Genomic DNA, 21,111 nt, shown 5'->3' with positions numbered 1-21,111 from the left:
TGGTAAAGGGCACTGGGTTCAAACCCCAGTACCAAAAAAAAAAAAAAAAAAAAAGAAGTTGCTACCTTCCAGAAATCACAAGAGCCAGGTCAGGTATGACCATCATTCTCCCACTGCTGACCCACTACAGATTGAGATTCCCACTCAGCTGCCCCTGGAGACTGATTTTTTTTCCAAAAATTGCTGTGGAAAAATAGCCATTAAAAGAAGTGCTCTCTTCCCTCCAGCTCAGGCCCTTTCCAGGGAAGCAGCAAGGGATTATAGTGGGTGGGGGAGGCCTCTGTCTACCCCGTCATTAGATATCGTTGTGTTGTTGGATAGAACCAGAGCTGGGGGAGGCAAGGAAGGATAGGTCTGAGACTTTGTGTCTGTCAAATAAATTTATAAACTGCTAGAGATATAAGGTTAGAGGCCTGGTTGATTTGGAAGCTGTGACCAATGATGTCTGCACTCTGAAGGCTTTGGAACCAATTGGCTTACACACATCTGGGAAGGCAAAAAGCCATCTGATGGTGAGAGGGAGGGAGGGAACAGGAAATTGCTGGGGTACACACATGCATTCCTCAACAAGCAAAGAGGCAAGGGGCTCCACTGGGGTGAGGGTGGGAGAGAATCAGAGTCTAGAGATCAGCTACCGTTATTCACCAGGCCGCCAGAGCTTTCTCCCTATAAGAAGATTTCTTGGGCATAACTGTTAGCCCTACTTGGGAATCACGGACCATCAAGAGCTAGATGGGACTTTCAATGTCACTTCCTCCTCATTCTGGATAAGGAAAATGATCCCAGACTGACAAAATGGCAAAGCTAGGTTTACTTAGTGTATAGTGACAAAGTTAAAACTAGACAGAGCGTGGTCAGGTGGATTTCCATCGAGCTGCTACCTTCTTCATGCCCCATGAGGCTGGGGGATATAGTTCAATGGTAAAGTGAGTGCCTAGCACACAGGAGTTGGGCACTGCACAAAAGGAGTGTGACTGACAGTCACCCACCATCAGGAGCCAACAGTTGGCAGTGAGATAAAGTTTCATAGGACCCCTATGTGAGCATCAGCAGAGTCACAAGTAGCCACCAGACACAGAATAAAGAATACAACCTGCAAGTGTGGCCTCATGGAAGGTGGCATCAATACTGCACGGGTCCTGTGGTAATTCTGGGAGGGCATGAGGACAGAGAGTCAGATACTGGAAAGCAGGGGTGCAGAGGGGGTGCTTTTCTTACATGGTTTTTGTTTTATGTAGCCCCTCAATGTTTGTGAGGCGTTTCACGGGTACAATTTCACTTGAGCCTTCTAAGAACCTCATGAGATAGGCCAGGTTTTATTACTCCCATTTTACAGATGGCATAAGAGATGACCAAACCCAATCAATAAATGGGCAAAGGAACTGAACAGGCACTTCACAGAAGAAGAAATACAAACGGTCAACAAATATATGAAAAAATGTTCAATAGCTCTAGTATTTAGAGAAATGCAAATTAAAACTACACTGAGATTTCATCTTATTCCAGTCAGAATGGTAATTATCAAGAATACAAGTAACAATAAATGTTGGTGAGGATGTGGGGGAAAAGGTACACTTATACATTGCTGGTGGGACTGCAAATTGGTGCAAACACTCTGGAAAGCGTATGGAGATTCCTCAGAAAACTTGGAATGGAATCACCATTTGACCCAGTTATTCCACTCCTCGGCATATACCCAAAGGACTTAAAATCAGGATACTACAGTGACACAGCCACATTAATGTTTATAGAAGCTCAATTTACAATAGCTAAGCTATGGAACCAACCTAGGTGCTTTTCAACAGATAAATGGATAAAGAAAATGTGGTACATATACACAATGGAATATTACTCAGCCATAAAGAAGAATGAAATCATGGCATTTGCCAGTAAATGGATGGAACTGTAAACTATCAATATTAAGTGAAAGAAGCCAATCATAAAACATCAAAGGTCGAATGTTCTTTCTGATATGCGTATGCTAACACACAATAAGGGGTGGGGGAGGGAAGACTAGAAATTCATTTAATTAGATAAAGGGGAATGAAGGGAAGGAAGGGGGAATGGGAATAGGAAAGACAGTAGAAAAAATCAGATCTAACTTTCTTATGTTCATATGTGAATACACAACCAGTGAAACTCCACAGCATGTACAACCACAAGAATGGGATCCTAATTAGAATAAATTATACTCCATGTAGTTTAATGTTTCAAAATACACCCTACTGTCATGTATATCTAAAAAAGAACAAATTTTAAAAAATTTTTTCTGAAGAGAAGCCCAGTGTTCAAAAACAGAGCTAGTTAACACCCAGGATTAGATCAGACAGAACTCTATCCCACAAGCCAGCATTTTTTCAGTCCATCTACATCTTCTGTAGACACTTTTGGCATAGACTTTGAGGAGTCCTGGGACAGAAGCCTCAGCTGGGGATCTACACCTTTGGGTTTCTGCAGACATTCAACCTCTGCTCCTGTTATGGTTACAGGAACGTGGGCAGGTTTATCCTTCTGCCATTAAGGTTTCTCTTGGCTGGCAGTACAAAACAGGCCAGAGGAGTTCAGTGCAGGGGTATGCTCTGGACAAGCTGAGTGTGGGGGACAGAGAGGTGAGGTGGGAACACGGGGAGGGAGGCAGAAAAAGGAAGAATGCTCTCAGGCCTATACCCTCCATTTTTATGGAAGCTCAGGGGCAAGTGGTCTGATTATCTGCTGATTCCAACTGAAACACACAATCTAAACTTCCTTCCCAGCCCCCAAGGTGCTCTTGGCTAATGGCTAGTGGGGTTCAGGGGCCTGGGTGACAAATGAGTCACAGTGTAGGGAGGAGGAGGACAGGTCCTGACTGGCTTCTGCATGTGGATGATGGGGTCACCTCTTTTGACTTTGCTCTTAATGACTAAATACCACCTACTTTTGGAGAGAGTGGTGAGGAAATGCCCAAAGACATTTCATCGCCTTATCAGTGGAGTGACAGCGTGTCTCAGATGCACACTCCTTCTCATAGAATTCTCAGCTCTGGCCCAATTCCTTGACTGTTGGAAGTCACACTAAAGCTAAGACAACTTATCCCAAGGTCAGTGAACTATCTCTGTCAGTGCCTCTTGCCCCGCCATCTGCTGGGAAGTGACAGTCATTCTCCTGGGCCCAACTTTAGATAGGGTGCTCCTAGCCTTCTTCTCGAAGAGGTCTCATCCATGGGCTCTGTCCTGGGCTTGCCCAGTAGTTAGCAAGACTCCTGCTAAATCAGTTCAGTAAGAATCCCCCAATTCTATGTGATCACTTTGATATCTGGTCAGTGCCTCACTTCCCACTCTTGCCTTTAGTAACAATCCTGCTAGGCCAGTTTAGCAATAGTCCCCTGAGGTCTCATCTTAGTAATTATCTATCCACTGACTCTGCTTGTTGGCTATAAACCCCTAGCTATCTCTGCTGCACACAGAATTGAGCTCAATTCTATACCGAAGTCTCTTTTGCCTCTGACAATAATGCTGAGTAAAAATCTGTCATCACCACCTTTAATTAGTGTGCAGTGCTATATCTCTTTAACAGAAGGTAATAGGTAGCTCTGTTTGTAGCAAGGACAAATCCACTGAGGGGAAGAAAGGAGAGGAATTACAGGGAGAAACTTCAGTGAAGTTAGACCTAGCCAGGCCCTGCCCTTGGGTCACAAATGAGTTTGGATGGTCTATGATACCTGGAAACCAGAATCCTCAATAGCCCAACCTTTAGCAATTTAAGGAGTACAAGCATCCCTTTGCAGACTTGGTCATATAGCAGCAAGACAAACAAGGCTTTGGAGTGGAAGATCTAATTATGTATCTACCACTTATAAACCTTGACTGCTTGTGCAAGTGATTGTACCCCTTTGGCCTTGATTTCTTCGCTGGATGGTGGGGATAAGAAACCAACCAACCAACCAACCAACCAACCCTGCCCTTTAGGACTACTGTACCAATGAATTATGTGGGGTCTGACACCCAATAAGTATCCAATAAAATTCCTCTTCCTTATAATTATAAGGAACCAATAAAAAAAAAAAATATATATATATATATATAAAGAAGGGGCTGGGGAATGTAGCTCAGTTGGTACAGCACTTGCCTAGCATGTGCACCACCATGCCTGGCCCCTTTTGAATTTTGTAAACTGTAAAGAGCAGTGGCCCTCTGACTCTCTTCTGTCTATGTTTAATGACCAGATTATAAGCAGACTGTGGGCCAGCAGTGACTCTGTGGTCACACAGCAATAGATAACACTGCCTCTTTCTCCCACAGGTATTGGTCTGTGGCTCTCCTTCATACTTCCCTGCTGCCCATCAATATTCACTAAGTGCACACTACACATAAGGCACTATGCCAAATATTTGGACCCTTCCGCCTTCCATCTTGGCTTCTACACTAATCCTGCCAGTAAATATGCAGGCACTGCTTCACCCCCTGGGGGAACTTGGAGCTAAAGAATGTGCTGATTTAACTATTGACACTTGTCACTTGCCCTCTGGTAAGCGAACTCCTCCTATTCCTGGCCAGACCTCTCCTCCCAGAGCACCAGCTGCCAGGGCCTTTTTCTCCTGTAACAGGTGTCATATTTGACAAGAGACAGACACCCTGATCTCAGGTGACAGATAAAGCACCACCATGGGCCTCATATTCTGCCCTCACAAAGCTAGGCTATCAGATTCACCATCAGTTGGAGCTTTGCCAACATCCCTCCTCTGGGCAATGCAGACTCATCAAAGGCCTGAAGATTACCATCTTGGCTCTTTGGTGAAAATATGGCATACACACACACACACACACACACACACACACACACACACAATCTCCTTTGGTGCTTTTTTTCTCACATACATTATTTCATTGCTTCCTTTCAATCTCCCTGTTAGGTATCCTCATCTCCATTTTACAGAATACAAAAATGAAACAGTAAACGTATGGACTCAAGGTCAAACAGCAGATAAAATAATCCACCTATAGAATTTAGTGCCTGCAACACAATAAGCACAATAACATATTGCAACTTATTATCTTTATGATTAGTCACGATATTGCATATCTGAAGCTTGCATTCATTTCCTCTGATCCCTGCTCTGATGATCTTGCTATGATCATACAGTTGTCAAGGTCATTCATAGGGAAGAAAAAGGAAGCTCTTTGCTGCTCAGGCTGTGGTTGGTGTTGCAGATTCCGTAATGAAATTGTAGACCTGTGTTCCTGAATCCATCCCAGGGGCTGAAACACTTCAAAGCACTTTCAATTTAGCAGGCAGGGGTTGGGGGTGTAGCTCAGTGCCGAGTGCTTGCCTAGCTTGTGTAAGGTATCCCCAGCACCAAAAACAAAACAAACACAAACAGAAAAACAACTTAGCAGGTGAAAAGTTCAGATTAAATCCATATGTAAGTATAAAGTCTGAAAGCCTGCTACTAAAGACCTTGGACTAGCTAGCTAAGCCACAACACACACAGCCATGGTCCTCTCCAGGAAATTCTCCTCCAATCAGCCAAACACATAAAAGAGTATTCAAACCTCTACCTACACTCAACAGGGCATTTTACAGCGTACACAGCAAGATGTATTGCCTTTGCTCCTAAGTAATTATAAAGATAGCAATACTAATAGTAGCTAACATTAATGAGCACTTGTATGCAAGGCACCATGCTAAGAATTTTATTTTGCTGTGTAAAGAGGTAATAATATGCACACACATGCACATACACATCACTTCATGGTGAGCAGCAAGGGAACCCACTAACAGTAATATAGTCTGCCTCAAATGAGTTAGATTTGCCTCACCCCTTATTCCCACCTCTTATTTCTTGCTTAAGTGAAAATGGATTTTACCTGCTCACAGATGGAATCAGGTATAGATAGCCCAAACTAGTGGATGATGCAAGCCCATCCATATTACTAAACAGTGGAGCAAAAGAGTTAACCCCCTTTCCTCCAGCAAATAAAACAAAACAAAAACCCAAGCTCTTGGTACCAGTAGGGAACCTGAAAGCAACATAAGAATGGAAAGGTTGAGCTGTGAGTGATGCCTGAAAGAGAAGTGGAAGCATGTGGGGTGGGGTGGGAGTGATATCCTGCAGGCAAAGTACAGAGAGGCAGTATCTCTGCAGCTCTGTCCCAAGCATCTAGCTAGCATGGTAATGCAACCCTGTAATCTCAGCGATTCTGGAGGCTGAGGCAGGAAGAGGCCAGCCTCAGCAACTTAGTGAGACTACCTCAAAATAAAAAAAACAAAAGTGTCCCCTGGGCTCAATCCTCAATACCAAAAAAAAAAAAAAAAAAAAAAGGGTGAGGTGGGGTGGGGTTGGGGGTTGCCCCTTCTCTGAGCTACATGGAAAGATTTACAAGAGGGGAAAGACTGGCCCTTCCAGGGCTCTAGAAGGTTGGGGAAGGGAGCATAAAAGGGTTGATTCCAGCCAGACTCAAAGGACCTAAAGATGCGGGATGAGTGTAGATTTGTAGAGAAGCCCCAGAGTGTGTACAGAGAACGACTCACTGGGGACTAAAACTGCAAAGAGGAAAAAGTGATGAAATCCAGTGACGCAGAACAGAGACGGAGCCCTTATCCCAATAGAGAAAAGAGGAGTGTCTAGGGGACAAGAGGCCACGACATCCAGGACATGGTTTCATGAATGCCAGGAAACAGCAGTCCCAGGATGAAAAAGCAGGAACTGGAGTTCTGCTCTTGGAGACCACTGGAGAGCTAGTCTCTTTTCCTCAGCAGGAGGAAGCAGCTATGGCTGAGAGCAGGAGAGCCTGGACTCCACCAGAAACCATAAGTGACACAAACAGTTAGAGATGAAGCCAGGGATCTGTTACCTGGGAAGGAGTCTTCAAGGTAAACCCAAGGCTCCAGTGACAGAGACAGATGTGTGGCTAAGCCTTTCCTTTCTGGAACACAACACCCTAGGGAACTTGATGCAATAAAAAGTATTATTACAGAAACTATAACAATTAACATTTATGGAGTAGACACACACACACATATGTACCTATTTATTCATATGCCTGTTAAATGGAACATAAATTATCTTCTTTAATACAATAAACCTACAGGAAAACAAGACTTAGAAGTTAAAAATCTTGCCAAAAGTCAAAGTGACTGTGCAAGTATGTGAATTTTTTGTTTTGTTTTGTTTTCTGGTGGTTTTGCTGTTGTTGTTGTTTGTCTGTTTGCAGTAATAAGGATTGAATTCACAGGTATTCTGCCACTGAGCTATACACCAACGCCCCCCCTCCCCGTTTTTTAAGTTTTGAGATAGGATCTCACTAAGTTGTCAAGGTCGACCTCAAACTTCAACTTATGATTCTGCTGCCTTAGTCTCTCAAATTGTTGTGATTACAGGAATGTGCCTCTGCACCCAGCTCCATGCCAGTATCTGAACCCAGGACAAAATCCTATGTACTTAATTCCATTACTCTCTATTGAATATGCTTGAGAATTTCTGTCTGCCTCCAACATCACCATCATTATGAGTCAGGTACCTATTTAGTCACTAGCCTATCCCTGATCTCCCGTCCCTTCCCTAATTACCTACCATTTGCCCACCTACCACACCCACACCCACACTACCACATCATTTCCTTACTCTAATTTGGCCACTAAGATTTCTCATAAACACCAAAGAAATGCAAAGGGGCAAGTGGAGAAACAAATATAATGGACATAAGAGCATTTGAGCAGGGCTTGCTACCTTTTCCTGGTTTGTTTGTTTGTTTCCAGTACTGGCACTGGACACAGGGACTTGTGCACGTGTGGCAAACCCTCTATCACTGAACTACCCCACCAGTCCCTGCCCCACCTTTTTTTGAGACACACCTTTTTTTGAGACAGGATCTCACTAAATTGCTAAATTTCCCAAGCTTAATAAGTTACTATCTCCCTGCCTCAGCCTCCCAAGTAGCTGGGAGTACCAGTGTGCCTCACCGTCTTTCTGGTTGAGCCTCTTTCTTCTCAAGATAAAAAATCCAGGGCTGGGGTTATAGCTCAGTGGTAGAGCGCTTGTCTAGCACGTGTGAGGCACTGGGTTCAATCCTCAGCACCACATAAAAATAAATAAAATAAAGCTATTGTGTCCATCTACAACTAAAATATTTTTTAAAAAGATAAATAATCCATCCAAGGGAGGTAGCAAACGCCTGTAATCCCAGCAGCTCGGGAGGGTGAAGCAGGAGGATTTCAAATTCAAAGCTAGCCTCAGCAATGAAGCAAGGCCCTAAGCAATTTAGCAAGACCCTGTCTTAAAATAAAAAATAAAAAGGGCAAAGGGTTGGGGGTCTAGCTCAGTAGCAAAGTGCCTTTGGTTTCAATCCCCAGTACCAAATAAATAAATAAGTAATCTAGCAATGTGCGCGTTGCACAGGCTGGCCCAGGGGATTATCAATGGTTGCTCGACTCTATCTCCTCCCTCATAGCCCGGGGACTGGGTGGGGATAGTGTTGTTGGAAAGAGAGGAGCAGCAAAAAGGGGGATCCTCGGGTGTCTCTGGCACCTTTTTGATGAACAGATACATACAGGCAGGGCCCCAATAAGCTGCGCATCTTCCCCTACCAGCCCCCAAGCCTGCCACTGCTCAGAGCCAAGCCCAGGAACCTGAAGAACAGCCAGCTGCTTCCCCAACTTCCTGCCAAACTGGCACCTGAGCTGCTAGAATGGTTGTGGCTGCTGCAGGCTGAGGCTTGCCAGCCAGTGACACAAAGATACAAGGACTCTTACCTATTTATTTTCCTATTGGGTGCTGCCTACAGGAACCCAGAACAAGGCATCTGGGCCCTTGCCAGGATGTGCCTGGGTCTGTCAGGGCTTCATGCTCATCTGAATATCCAGAGAACCCAGGGAGTGGATAAGGAGAGGAGAGAGAGAAAATGCCCTTTCTATTCTGTTGCCACAGCTTTGGGAATTTGGCTTCTTTTTGCACACCCAGCTCAATTTCCATTTCCCAAATCAAGGGGTTGAACAATAAAAACCCCAGAAGATGTAGCATGGCCCTGGGTCACTTCGAGAATATGATCATTACCACCATCATCATTACAAAAAACTAAAACAAACTGTTGGGCAGGATGGTGCATGCCTGTAATCCCAGTGTCTCTGGAGGCTGAGGCAGGAGGATCGCAGGTTCAAGGCCAGCCTCAGAAACTTAGCAAGACTCTCAAAATAAAAAATAAAAAGTGCTGGGGATATGGCTCAGTGGTTAAGCACCTCTGGGTTCAATCTCCCATACCAACAATAAATAAATAAATAAAAATAAAAAGGTCTGGGGATTTATATTTCAGTGGTAGAACACCCCTGGGTTCGATTCCCAGTACCAGAAAAAAATTAACCCACAACACTTAAAGGGCCCTTTACCAGTCAGTGTTGTGATAATTACAGTCATAAACACAGCCCTATGCAAAGGGAATGTGGACTTAAGGCCCTTCATGAGCTGGAAGCAGTGGTGTGCACCTGTAATCTCAGGGACTTGGGAGGCTGAGGCAGGAGGATCACAAGTTAGCGAGGCCTTGTCTCAAAATAAAAAATAAAAAGGGCAAAGGGCTTGGGTTGTAGCTCAGTGGTAAAGAACCCCTGGGCTCTATCCCCAGCACCAGGAAAAAAAAAAAAAAAAAAAAAAAAAAACAGCCAAACAACAACAAAAACAATAGGGTCCAGAACTTCACAGACTGGCCCATGCCCAACAAAGAGGTGCTTTAGTCCTTGGATGGACCTAGACAACAGCCACTTAGGTTTTTTCAGGACCCCTAAGATCAGAACTGACTTTTCAGAACCTATGAGGCATGTTTTCTTCTGTCTTCTTTGTGGAATGGGAAAAGACAAACAATGCACATCAGGGGAGATGTGGGACCATCCTGGAGTTTTTCAAAGAAGTTCAGGTCTAGGGGTGTAGCTCAGAGGTAGAGCACCTGCCTAGCACGTGGGAGACCCTGGGTTCCAACCCCAGCACAGGTGGGTGTTCAGTGTTGGTCATGAGTGAGCTAACAACAGACTGGGAAGCAAATGGGTCCATGAACTAACCAATCATAAGGGACTCACTGAGCACCTGTTGTATACTGAGTATTGTGCTAACTGCTGTGATAGGAAGGTATGATGGGTAGAGACACCCAGCTCTACCCAATCCTAGGTGCAGTTCCTTGGTAAACACAACAACCAACTTTTTGTGGACTTCTGTGTGTGTTCTGGCACTCATACTTGGGCCCATTCACAAGGCATACACACAAACCAGTTCTGCTGAATGCAAACGAGATGATGCACCCTAGACAGCTGAGCTAACTGGATGCCAATTATGTGATGTTGCTTTATTTTCCATTTTCCAGACTTGCAGGAATATCAGACAAAATGTTCTGCAAATGTTTTCTGGGATTAGGAAACTGATCTTCAGGTTCCCAAAGAGTCTTGGAGAAGTTACAGAAATATAAGAAAGACCTGATTCTATATGATGGCAATAGAGTAGTTGCAGCAGAAGCAGTCACTAGAACTAGTCCCAAGGTTCGACATGGCCCCGGGAGGTTCTGAAGGAATTGCAACAATAGCCTGGTAGCCAGTCTAAAGCTTGGGCTCCTTCTTCTACCTCTTTACAGGTGGACAGGAGGGAACAGGAACTCTTTTTCCTGAAAGGGAAGAGGTGACTCCATTCTGACTTGAGGGAAAGGAGTAGTTTCATAGTTAGAGGCCCTAAATGGACAGGAAGCACTTTAGACAGAAAAAGTAGGAACCAGAATGAAATAACTGAAGATTGGGATAAAGACTAGAAGAGGAGAAGAAGAGTTGGGAATGTGGCCTTGAAAAGGAGAAAGAGCATCACCTAGACCAATAAATGAGATATGAGGAAAGCCAGACATGATGGTATACACCTGTCGTCCTAGCTACAGGGAGGCTGAGGCAGGAGGATCACTTGAGTCCGGGAGTTCAGTGACATACTGGGAAACACAGTGGGACCCCTGGGTCTCTTATGATTTTTTTTTTTTAATTTTGAAAGAGAGACAGGAGGGGGAAAGTGGGTAATACTTGATAACTGCTAATTATGAAGAGGTTAGACATGTGGGGTGATTGCAATAAGATGCCAAAAGAGACTTGGGAAGGAAACCACGTTGTTTACAAAGCCCTTCTTCATACATTATCCCACTCACCCCACTAATGGGATAATATCATGTGCATTTAACAAAGCTTAACCACACAGCAAATAAATATTTGCCCAGGCCAGTCACTGTCCTAAGCACTTGACATACTTTGTCTCATTTAATCTTCAAAATAAGCTGTTAGGTAGGTATTAATATGATTCCCTTTGCACAGATGAGAAAACTGAGGCTCTGAGTGGTAAAGAGGATACATATCTGCCTAAGACCTCACAGCCTCTAGATAATAGAGTTGAGATTTATCTCCTTTTTCCTTTTTCTTTTAATCTCCTAACAAGTGTCTTACACAGGTCCTTTTGTTCATTCAGTGCAATAGCAATGGCATCCAACAGAAGCAGAAAGAAGTAGGGGCCCTGAGGCCAAGAACATTCTTTACACATGCACAGGGACTAGCCTGGGGACCAGCAGCCAGAAGCCTCAGCCTCCCAGCCCTCTCCCCACTTGCTGGGATGAAGCCCAGAGTCTCAAGTACACTAGACAAGCACTGTACCACTAAGCCGCACTCCCCAGTCTGGAACAACACACTCTTTAAAGCATCTTGAGCTCATTCTCTTTCCAAATTAGGCTCCAAAACAAATAAGGTGCATTATCTGATCTGGAGAGCTGCCAGCTTCGAGACCTGCAAGGTCTGATGCAGGTGATTTGCCAAAGCCCAGCTGAGGTTGTTGTAACCTGTTCTTGGAAGAAGAGAGAATGGGACAGGAAGCTATGCGTGACAGTAACTCTGCTCTCCAAGAAAGGAGTATGAGGACTTTGCTGTCCTCCTCCCCACAAATGATCATTTTAATGTAACTTCAAGGGTTAGACTGTACCAGGGGCAGAGCACTGGTCACAGGAGTTACCTGCCCCCACCCCAGTAAATAATACCACCACAGACAACCTGATGATTGTTTTTTTGTTTTGTTTTGTTTTTGTTTTTGATACTGGGGATTGAATCCAGGGATGCTTTTCCACTGAGCTACATCCCCAGCCCTTTCTATCTTTTATTTTGAGACAGGGTCTTATTGTGTTGCTTAGGGTAAGTTGCTTAGCCTGGCTTTGAACTTGTGATCCTCCTGCCTCAGCCTCAAGAGCTGCTGGGATTACAGGAATGCACCACCATGTCCAGCTTCAACCTTGTTTTTATCCCAATGCTATGAATCATTTCCATTTTACTCATAGGGATACAGAGACCCACAGTAAGTTAGATTTGTCTAATTTGACAAATTAGATTTGTCTAATGTCAAAAGGAAGCCAGTGTGAAGGACCAAGTAAGCATCTTGGCCTTTATTCTTAGTCCAGGCCTTGGTGTGCCACAACAGGGTTTAGCTATACCTGCTGGAGTTCAGTGAGCTACAGGTTGAGAATCTGGGGGAAGACACTGGGTCTAATCTGGAAAAATACCGAAAATTAGCACTGTACAGGCAGAAATTAGGTCTCACATATGATTATATTTTCACTGTGTAAATGAGTTGAAATCAGTAATTCTCAACACCTAACCTCAGAGAGGTTAAATTACCTGGATCTTTTTTTATATTCTCATTGTGTAAATCAGACATCTGATGCATTTGGAGTAAATGAATGAATGACAAGGAAGATTTACATGAGGGGCCTGGCATATTTGTCATCACAGATCAGGCATCTTCTGGGCACAATTCTTGGGTAGGGACTGGGTGAAGTGACAGACACTGGGCCTGACAGTCTGAGAAATTAACAACCAATGAGCTGGCAGCTATTTCAGCACCTTCAGTGCTCAGAGTGCCTTTTAGGGCACTCTTTCTCTTCCTTTCTTTCTTCCACTTTTTTCTCCTTTTCCTTCCTCCCCCCCTTCCATAGTGCTGGGGATCAAACTATTATACTAGGCTAGTATCCCTACCACTGAGTGACAGCCCCAGCTCCCTCTTTCTTTTTCTTTTCTTTCTTTTTTTCTTTTTTTTTTTTTTTTTTTTTTTGAGTGGGAGAGTATAGGAATTTAACCCAGGGGGCACTTTACCACTGAGCCACATCCCCAGCCCTTTTAAATTTTTATTTTGAGACAGGGTCTCACAGAGTTGCTTGGGCCTGGCTAAGTTGCTGAGGTTGGCTTTAAACTTGCAATCTTACCACCTCAGTCTCCCAGAGACACTAGGATTACAGGTGGACCCCACCATGCCTGGCTCCTCTCTTTTTTTAAATGCAATTTCTAGGGGTATATGTGTGGGCATGTGTGAAAGTGTATATAACATAAAATTTATCATTTCAATTATTTCAGGAACATAAATACATTCACGTTGTAGTACAACCATTACCAACATCCAACTCCAGAACTTATACATCATTCCAAACTGAAACTCTGTATACATTAAATAACTCCCCACGTTTAACTTTTCTGAACCCCTGGCAATCACTGTTCTACTTTGTTTCTTTTGGAAAAAAAAAAAAAAAAAGGAATATTATTATTATTAAAAGCTTCAAATTCATCTAGATGGATAGTCAATTAAATACTGGATTATAATATTTATCAAAGTATCAGTTTATTAATTGATCAAGTGTTAGGTGCAGTGGCACATGCCTATAATCCCAGCAACTCTGGAAACTGAGGCAGGAGAATCCCACATTCAAGGACAGCCTCAGCAACTTAAGACCCTGTCTCAAAATAAAACAAATAGTCTGGGGATGTAGCTCAGACCATTCCCAGTATGCCACCACAATCAAATTGTGAACATAGAAACAAAAATTGAAGTTATAAGTATATTACTGTTTTATCACCAAATTATTTAGAACAAATCGTACAATTATCAAAAACTTTTTTTGGATATAGATTGAATTTTTAAATTAATTTTTAATTGGTACATTATAATTATACGTAATAGCGCAATCATTGTGACATACTATTGTATGTGTACGTGTGTGTGTGTGTGTATATATATATATATATATATATATATATATATATATATATAAATACATTTACATGCACATAAATAATTTGGTCAGTTTCATTCCCTAGTACCTCCCCTTTCCCTCCTTTTCTCCCTCCCCTGATATGTGTGTGTGTGTGTGTGTACATATATGTATTTTTTTTTAGTTGTAGATGGACACAATACCTTTATTTTATTTTATTTTATTTTATTTTTGGATGCTGGGGATCAAACCCAGGGCCTTGTGCTTGCAAGGCAAGCACTCTACCGACTGAGCTATCTCCCCAGCCCCTATTTATTTATTTTTATGTGGTGCTGAGGCTCAAACCACTTTATACCTCCAAGAATTTGAGCTGGGTGTGGTAGTGCATGCCTGTAATCCCAGCTATTCAGGAGGCTGTGGCAGGAGATTGCAAGTTGGAGGCCAGCCTGAGCAATTTAGTGAGTCCCTGTTTCAAAATAACAAATAAAAAGGGCAGAGAATATGGGATGTAGTTCAGTGGTAAAGCACCCTGAGTTGAATCCCTAGTACTTAAAAAAAGAAAAGAAAAAAAAAATGGCCAGGTGCAGGGATACATGATTGTAATCCCAGCTACTTGGAATACTGTGGCAAATTCAAGGCCAGATGGCAATTTAGTGAGAACCTATCTCAAAATAAAATAAAAAGGGATGGGCATGTAGCTCAGTGTTAGAGTATTCCTGGGTTTGATCCCTGATACTGCAAAAAAAATAAAAATAAATTGAACTAATTAATTAAAAGAAATAAAAATAATCTGTTTATTGGACTATAGTATATAGTGACACCATCTACTTTAATTCAAATACCACTGGTCACAACTCTGTAAGATTAATCTCTACTATTCTACTCTGACCTTTACATATGCAATGAAAACAATTCTTAGGATGGCTGATTAAACTATTGAGTGATGGTTTTGATAGTCCATATAATCAAAGCACCAGCTCTATGTCTATGGAGAAAAATAAAAATTTCAACCAAGTCAACTGGTTATTTGACGTATTAGTGATCATAGCTTCTGAACCCCAAATCAGGATATGTGGTCATAGCAAGAGAACATTTGAAACAGTTCATCTTTCCTGGAAACTCAGGCCAAAGAATCACCTTATTTGATATCCAATTATGAATTCCAAAGATCTCTATTGTCCTTAGCCTCACACTTTGCTCAACTCTCTGGTTGGTCAGATGAATAGACAGAACTGATCTATACAACTCTTTCTAATTCATTTATAAAGTTCAGTCAACAGGAATGTTGGCTTAAAATGCACAAACAGCTCAGGTGGGGAAAAAAAGCTCATTTCAAGACCCTCTATCATGGGTTAGGTTGACTGGGTTCGATTCTCAGCACCGCATATAAATAAATAAGTAAAATGAAGGTCCATTGACAACTTAAAAAAAATTAAGAAAAAAAAAAAAAAAAAAAAAAAAAACCCTCTATCACATGTCCTGCCCCGACAACCCAATGATTTCTCCACCATTCCTCTCTTCCTGAGCCAACAGGCTGATCTATGTCTAACACTGTGCTGGGATGGAAGTGACAGCTGGCCCAAACTATACACAGAAGTGGTGACAGCTTAGAGCTGTTGTTGGGTCAACAGATTTTGAAATTCCACTAAATAGAGGACACAAGTAAGGAGGAGGTGGAAAGTCAAGAACATGAAAGTGACCAACCTGACAAATCAGAGAACACTTTCAGTGTAAACATTCCTAGAGTTATTCCCAGCACTGCTGTAAGCAAGGGAGGAGCTCAACTCTTCACCTTTGCTGATGAGTCTGAGCTGAGAAACAGAAGTCGTTGGCTTAAAGAACCTCCTAGAACCAACACATCAACTATGTCTGGTGGGCACCAAAGAGGAAATCAAGGATATCTAAGAAGATGAGCCGATAAACAGTTCAGAAATGGGTCAGACTACTTTAATCCTTATCCCCAAAAAGGAAGGAGAAAATAAAGAGAGAGTGCTTTGGAGGAGTCGATGCTAACAAGAAAGTTCCAAACATGAGAAGGGAAGGGGAGACTTATTACCTCTGTGCCTTGTGCTGCTACCAGTTTAACATTTCAACCTTTCAGATCTCTATGACTCTCATTTTACCTGCATGAAAATGGTTTTTAAAACTTTCTCCTACTTAGGGTATTCATAAAGACAACTGAGGCACAAAGAACTTGAATTTCTTTCTTTCTTTCTTTCTTTTTTTGGCTTCTTAAGCATAAACTTTGATATTTAATGATCTATGATAGCTACTGGTATCCTAGTATACACAAAACCCTTGGGAAGCTATTAATTGTTTAGCTTTCTTAGGTCTTGCGGGAATACATTCTCCATCTTTCAAAAAAAGAGTCTGTTGTAGGCAATTTGTAGGGTAAGATGCAAATTTATTCCCTTGAGCTAGCTGAGGCACTGAGTTAAGTTTCCCTGGAGTTCGCCACTGTACAAAAACAGATACAGGTTTCTTACAAAGACTGCACAGTTTGTTATTTATTTTGAATTGACTTCTTGGATCAGTTTATTACTGTTTTGATGGTTGCACAAAATGGCTCATAGTGGAAACGAAGCTTAAAAAGAGAGACTTAAAGAGGAAGCCACATGGGCAGTCAACAGGCTAGATTAACAGAGCATTGTGCTGAGCAGCTCCATGTGGTGATCAAATATAGTGTAAAGAACCAGGTTAAACCAGGCACAGTGGCTCAAGCCTGCACACCTATAATCCCAGAGATTTGGGAAGCTGAGGCAAGAGGATTGCAAGTTGAAAGCCAGTGTGAGCAACTTAACAAGACCCTTTCTCAAAATAAAATAAAAAGGCTGGGAATGTAGGTCAGAAGTGGTGTGCTTGCCCAAACTGAGCAACGCCCTGGCTTTAATCCCTAGGACCAACGAAGGAAAAACAAACCAGGTTCGGAGCCAGAAAGATCTACATTGAATCCCTGCCCAGCCACTTTTTAACTGTGTGAACTTTGGCAAGTTCCTTACCTTCTCCAAGCCTCAGTTATCTCATTTCCCTACTCTCATCTTTCAGCTGGAAACATGAATTAGGTGCATGAACAATTAAACTAACCTGTATTCGATGCAGACACCATAAGAGGCAGCTCCTTTAGGGTTTGTGGCAGTAGCTACTAGTTACTGATTATTTACACTTCACCAGACATTTTACACTCATTAATTGGCAACATACACCCTGTAAAGTAAGGAATTACTCTCCCCATTCTCCTAATGATAAGATTGAGGTTTAAAGAGTTTACATGGCCTGCTCCAGATCTCATAGGTGGCTATGCTGAGGTTCAAACTGGTTCTGTTTGGTTTCAAAGTCCACAGGCTTCCCACTGCTACCCAGTTAATCCTCTCCACCACCCTTTAAAGTCAGTAGTATGGTGCCTCACTTATGATGAGGAAATAGAGTCAGGTTAGGCATTAAGAAATCACAGCTGGAGCTGGGGTTGTGACTCAGTGGTAGAGTGCTTGCCTAGTACGCATGAGGCCCTGAATTCTATTCTCAGCACCACAAAAAAAAAAAAAAAAAAAAAAAAAAAAAAAAAAAAAAAAAATTAAATTAAATTAAATTTTTAAAAAATTGCTGTCCTTTTAAAAAATATTTTTAAAAAAGAATAAGTCACATCCAGGGCTGGGGTTGTAGCTCCGTGGTAGAGTACTTGCCTAGCATGTGTGAGGTACTGGGTTTGATTCTCAGTACTACCTAAAACTAAATGGTATTGTGTCCATCTACAACTAAAAAAATATTTAAATGTTTCTCTTTTCTAGCAAACCAAATGAACCTTCTTTAAAAGAAGAAGAAGAAGAAGAAAAAGAAGACAACGACAACGACACAGCCGCCAGATCTGCGTGGCCGTACTGTGAAGCCAGCTTGCATTTCATACCCAGGTCTGCCTCCCTCCTGCACTTTTTCCAAGGCAGGGCTCCACTTCATGTGGGGAGGGTGGACTTGAGAACATGAGGAGAAATGCAATGAAGTACCAAGAAGTATCTGGGATTCAGCAAGGAGGATGCTGGTGGTCAGGAGAACTTCATGGTGAAGAGGTCCAGAATAGGTATTCTGGGGTGGAGTCCTGGGTCTGGGAATGCAGGTAACTCATGCCCTTAAGAAGACCTTGAATTTACAGGGTAGTCTCCAAGTCCCACCCAGATCCCTGTCTTGGGTCCCAGACTAGAACCCACAGTTTTGTTTTTTTTTTCCCCTAAAATAAAGCTAACATAGACACACTACCATCCCCAGAATTGCAGAGCACAGAGGTAAATCAAGCAGAAAATTATGATGCCCTGTGACTCCTGTCCTCCCCCAGGCCCCTCCTCCATTCCTGGGCTGCATACTCATTTTTCACACTTTTAATCCCTGAATAGCTTACACTGCAGCTTAGTTCAGGGATTGTTCTTTCCATCTATGCTCCTGCCTTGCTAATCTCATCTGGTCCTTTTGAATATCACTGGTAATGTTGTCAGTGTCCCTAGGTTTGGTCCTAGGGGCTCACTGGATTCCTTACTTGTATATCTAGTTGACTCACACACTCCATGGATATCATTGAGGCATTCCAAATTTAGTGTGTCTAAAACCACACTCAATTTTTCCTCCCAAATCTGGGCCTCCCTACTCTGTCAATTTTAGAAAATGACAACTCCTGCCTCCCAACTGCCCAGGTCAGAAATCTTCAAATCATTTGATTTCTTTCCCATATGCAATCTGTCAGCATGTCCTGTGAACTCCACCTTCAAAAATTATTCAGAATCTGAATACTCCTCCTTCTTCCATCTCCACCACTCTTGTCCTAGATGTCATCTCCCCTATAGTCTCCTTGCCTCCACCCTGGCACCCTACAGTCTAGCAGTCAGAGTGATCCCGCTAAAATGTAAGTCAGGCCATGTCAACCCTCTTCTCAGAGCCTTCCCAAATCACTAAGAATATAAGCCAAGGTCCTTTTCGTGGTCTAAGAGTAAGGTTTGTTGGGGACAGACCCAGTTCATACTGGTTGTAGTACCTACCTTCACTCTCAGAAGTGTTCCAATGTGGACAATACATTGTAGGGTCATCCTGTGATGAGGCCTTACTGCTTAGAATTTGGCTATCCTCTACTGGGCTCCTATCCTTTCATGATTCTGCTATAGCTACACTGATATCCTCGCTATTCTTCCAACCAGGTATGTTGTACCTCTTGCCTTTGAATTTCCCCTACATAGAGCATACTTCCTTTAGATATTTACTTGGCTCATTTGCTCTCATGACTCAGGTCTTAGCTGGGATATCTGAGGGGTCTTAAGATCATCCTGTTTATGTTAGCACTCTACCCTGAGCTCATCATTCTCTCTCTTACTCTGCATTATTTTTTTTAATAGCACTTATTATCATTTGACATATTATGTGTGCAAATGTGTAAAATATATCTCGTGCAGTTCAGTGGTAGAGCTCTTACTTACCATGCTTGAGGCCCTGGCTCTTTGATCCCAGCACTACAAAAATAAAATAAAATGTACCCTTTCCATACACACACACACACACACACACACACACACATACTAGAATATTTGCTCCATGAGAGCAGAATTTTGTCTATTTTGTTCATTATGCATAGCACATAACAGTCATTGTTGAATAAAAGACATCATTGTTAATAGTATCCATCTAGTTTTGCTCAGTGATTAAAAGTCAGAAGAGGGGTTGTGGCTCAGTGCTTGAGCACTTGCCTAACATGTATGAGGCACTGGGTTCGATTCCCAAAACCAAAAATAAAAATAAAAAATAAAAAGTCAGAAGGCATGGCGTCTAGTTATACAGACTTAATTTCTAAAGGCCAGTTTCTTCTCTGTAGAACAGTGATGTTGGTGGGGTTAATTATGAGGTGCAAAGGAGAACAGCATATAGTAAGTGTTCAGTAAATCCTGGATGTAATAAAAATAAGAAGAATCAACACATTTAGCATTCACAATGTGACAGGTAGTATGCTATATGTTTTACAAATATTATCTCATTTTGCTGAGTGCAGTAACACAGAGATCACAAACCTGTAATTCCAGCAACTCAGAGGCTGAGGTAAGAGGATTGCAAGTTCAAGACCAGCCTCAGCAATTTAATAAGACCCTGTATCAAAATAAAAAGTAAAAGAGTAGGGATGTAGCTCAATGGTAGAGCATTCCTGGGTTCAATTTCCAATATCGAAAAAAAAGAAAAGAAAATCTCATTTAATTCTCATAAAAACACTTTGCAGGAGCCGAGGACATAGTTCAGTGGCAGGGCACTGGCATAGCATGCACAAGGCCCTGGGTTCAATCCCCAGCACTGCCAAAACAAAACAAAAAAACAACCCTTTGAAATAGATACCCTTATTATCTCCACTTCACAGGTGAGGACATTGAACTTCAAAGATTTAAAGTAACTTGCCCAAAGCCACATAGCAGATAAAGTATGGAGCCAGGAATTGAACCCAAGGTCTCTAGTCCCAGAATCTGTTTTTATTTACTATTCTCCTTTGATTCTAAACTCTCCCTGTGCATGGATTCTTTTTTATTTCCTAAAAACTCCAGATATTCACTCTAAGTAGTGAATGAGAAGTAAATAAGAAAAGATAGTACCTCCTCTCTTGCTATCTGTCCTTTGATAACTGATGTTCACGGTTAGGCAACCTTATGTAGTTTCCTTCCATGCTCAGAGACTCATAGACTTATTAATCTTCCTTTAACAAGCAGGGCTATATAATGTTTTAGCAAACTATTTCCCAATTTATGGCCATTCAACTGTTTCCAAACAATGCTTCAGATATGTGCAGCTGCTATGTCTTCTGTAGATCAAGTTCCAAAATGAGATCTCTAGGTCAAAGGGTGTGAATATTTTTAGAACTTTAGTAGATATTGACATCTTATGTTCCAAAAAGGTTTGAAAACAATACACACCATCATTTGGTATTGTTTAAAAATGTCTATTTCCAAACAACCTCATCTCTTCAACAGTTTTAAAATTTTGCTATTTGTATCATACAGGTCACCTCTGTGGCCTGGAGCATGTTTCTTTCCCAGCAGAAACAACTGACTTATGACTGAAATGGGGATGATAATGTTGATATACCTTACCTGGCAAGAAGAAA

General features: G+C 42.2%; 1 protein-coding gene across 1 annotated transcript in view; it reads right to left on the bottom strand.

Annotated features, from left to right (window-relative positions):
* The window catches only part of B4galnt3 (beta-1,4-N-acetyl-galactosaminyltransferase 3), an 87,533-nt gene that overhangs the window by 32,405 nt on the left and 34,017 nt on the right, over positions 1 to 21,111 (bottom strand).

The sequence above is a fragment of the Sciurus carolinensis genome, chromosome 4 (genome assembly GCF_902686445.1).
Source record: "Sciurus carolinensis chromosome 4, mSciCar1.2, whole genome shotgun sequence".
Lineage (NCBI taxonomy): Eukaryota > Metazoa > Chordata > Mammalia > Rodentia > Sciuridae > Sciurus > Sciurus carolinensis.
Note: the sequence above shows the minus strand (reverse complement) of the source record. Positions and strands in the feature narration are given on the sequence as shown.